This window comes from Wasmannia auropunctata, unplaced genomic scaffold (genome assembly GCF_000956235.1).
Source record: "Wasmannia auropunctata unplaced genomic scaffold, wasmannia.A_1.0 LD336064.1, whole genome shotgun sequence".
Classification (NCBI taxonomy): Eukaryota; Metazoa; Arthropoda; class Insecta; order Hymenoptera; family Formicidae; genus Wasmannia; species Wasmannia auropunctata.
The window spans coordinates 1387737-1391004 of record NW_012026826.1 but is presented as its reverse complement, the minus strand read 5'-3'; positions in this window follow the sequence as shown (position 1 = coordinate 1391004).

Below are 3268 nucleotides of genomic sequence, written 5' to 3'. Positions count from 1 at the left end.
GTGTGCTCTTCCGATCTGTTGTGAAAGAGAGACGAGAGAGTAGAGAAACAGACGAGAATGTCGTGAGAGAAACGAGAAAGCCAGGAGAGAGACGAAGGACAAGATTGAAATTTTGCGAAGAAGAAGACACTTCCTCAACGACGATCACAAAAGAGTTGTGAGAGAGAGACGAGAGAGTAGAGAAAAAGACGAGAAAGTGGTGAGAAAAACGAGAAAGCCAGGAGAGAGACGAGAGACAAAATTGAAAAAAGGGACAAGATTGAAATTTCGCGAAGAAGAAGACACTTCCTCGACGACGACCACAAGAGAGTTGTGAGAGAGAGACGAGAGAGAGAGAGAGAGAGAGAGAAAGCGATAAAGCAAAATTATTCTACTTGAGGAAAAAATTATGGACGGTTTTCATTTATATATAATTTCAATTGCGAAATGATAATTAGGAGAGAGAATTGACACAGAAAAGGATTATTCGAAATATTTCTTTCCCTAAGAAAAAGAAAGGCGTACAAGAAAGAAATCCTTGATATTGTAAAATTACAAATAAGCGGAAGCGAACGTATGAGAGAGATAATAAGAAAGATTGCTTTTAATTGATAATCATTTTTTAATTAATTAGTTTTTCTTGTGCGAATATATTTGTATAGATAGAAGATTATGCTGTAATATTCTTTTTTCCATTTCATTTCATTGTTTTTTTGTTTTCTTGACGAGAGAAAACCGACAGCACCAAAAACTACGCGTCTTCATTCATTGCGATGTAAACGATTAAAAGAAAAAAAAATATAAAAAGAGAGAAGCGAATTACAACAAAAAATAAAAAGTGTTACTTGACATACTTGATGACGATAGAATAATTAATTGAGAAAGTGAGGTCGAGATAAATGAGTAACATTATTATTATAATTAATAATAATTATAATAAATACAATATTTGTACAATAATGTCGATAGAGTTTTACTTATGTTATTGGATATGTTGCATACTCGAATTTATTATTTATCCCCAATTCATATACCTACATCCCATCCTGAACGATATACGAACGATGTACAGAGTGTACAAGAGCCTATTATTATTCGAATTTATGATCAGAAGTGATTCTTTATTAATCATGAAAGAATATTACTATGATTTGTGAAATTGTTTAATGTCCATCGCTTTATAAAATTTATTTATACATTTGTAAAGCAACTGAAAAGAAAATGCTTATAAAGAAAAGAAAAATGTTTTTAAAAAAAAAATATTGTGCTTTATATTTTTTATAAACGGGATGTGTTTCAAAGTTAAGAGTCGATCATTAGAAAAAATCAGTTAAGATAAAAATATTTTTATTATTCGTAACAAAAACATTTATATTTCTATTTTTCTACTTTTCGCCGCTGGTTGCTTTTCTACAGTTGCTGGTTTTTTTCTAAATATTTTTGGAGCATTAACATATTTTTTACCTTCTGCATTGAGAAATTTGTTCTTTGAAAATTCATTTGTTTCAACCGCTGCTTGAAATTAAACTTCTCATTCTCCTCAAATTGTTGAGAACTAAGCAATTTTTTAAGATGAAGCAACAATATCATTCGAAAAGTTTCTAAGTTCGAATCACCAAATTTTTTTACTTTGTGCACAGAAAGAACGATTTTGCTTAAATATTTAGAAATTTAGCTAAATACATATCTAAAAATAATTTTGTTAAATTATCAAAATAATTATGTAGAATACTTAAATATAATGAGTAATGCTGTAAAAAATACTTTTTAGTAACCAACTTGAGCACCTTACATAATTATTTTGAAGTTTAATAAAATTATTTTTAGATCTGTAACTAAATTTTTAGAATATTTTAGCAGAATTGATTTTTCCATGTGTACATACTGCAGAATGTGGGCAGTCATTGTAGTGAAAACGATTGCTTATATTATGAATATCGTATATTTTCTTTCATCTTAAGAAATGATTTAGTTTTCAACGATCAAGGAGAATAAAAAGTTGAAAATAATAATAATGACTTGAGTCTTGTCTACAAGAACTAGAAATCATTTTGAGATTTTGAAGAAAGAATTAACAAATCACATTTGAACACAATTCGACCAATTGACTAATGCAACTGGTCAATACTTCTCCGTTCAAGATCTCGGAGCAATTTTTAGTATCGTGAACACAAACAGCAAATTTTTATGCAGAAAAGTGGTGCCCCATTAAAATAATATTTAGAAAAACTATATAGAAAGTAAAGTATGTATGTAGATTAGTAATAAAATTTTGTATCTTAATTGATTTTTTAAATAATCGACCTTTACTTTTAAATCGCGCTTCGTAGTAAATGTAAATAAAATGAAATTAATTATAAATTTACAGGTATTTTATTAAGAGGTAAAATATTTTTGTTGAAAATTGACAAAATTAACTTTTTGAGTTTGAGAACTGAATTTTCTAATAACTCTCTCATAGGTCAAATTTTCATGAAAATCTAGTACGTAAGCAGTTTATAAAATAAAAAGGTCTGTTTTTATTGCTGCATGACACTGAACGACATTAAAGTTTTCTTTCTCGCTTTCACCAAATGTCACATTTTAATTATGTATTACAACGAGTGTATATATGTATATACACTCGTGGACAGAGTAGCACAGTATCTGAGTCTTCGCGCAGGTATCGCCGCGCAACTTTTGTTTTGTGTTGGATCCAATGAAATACAAGACGATAGAAACGTACATACATACATACATACATATGTGCAGACAATTTATAAGCAATTACATCAGAAATTTTCTTTAGTGATCACTCTTACGAATAATTGTTATTAATAAAACGTTTTATTCGATTTACACATTGAATTTATTGATTTACTGTACGAATCCATATTATTACTTATCTGTTTTATTACTTGTTGAACACTTTTCTCAGTCCTGGATTTAACATGGTGGAGACTCACGTGATCCGGAAAAGGAGATCAAAGGTGCCGACACGAAGTGGACTTACTGGTTATACTGTGAGGCTGCGTTCCCATTGCTTTTCAGTACAGTATTAGCCGCCATATTGTTTTATTGGACAAGCGTTTCATTTTACCAGTAAATAGTTTCAGTAAAAACATAACCTTCAAATTACACTGTGGCCGCTTGCTCACAAATGTCAATTATATAAGTAGTGCAATTTGTGAGTAAGAATTAGATGTTGTATTTATTTTATTTATGTTATTTTTGTTATAAATTTTTATTAGTTATTGCTATTAATCGTTTTCATTGTTGACAGCTGATTTCCTGTTAATTGATAATAAAA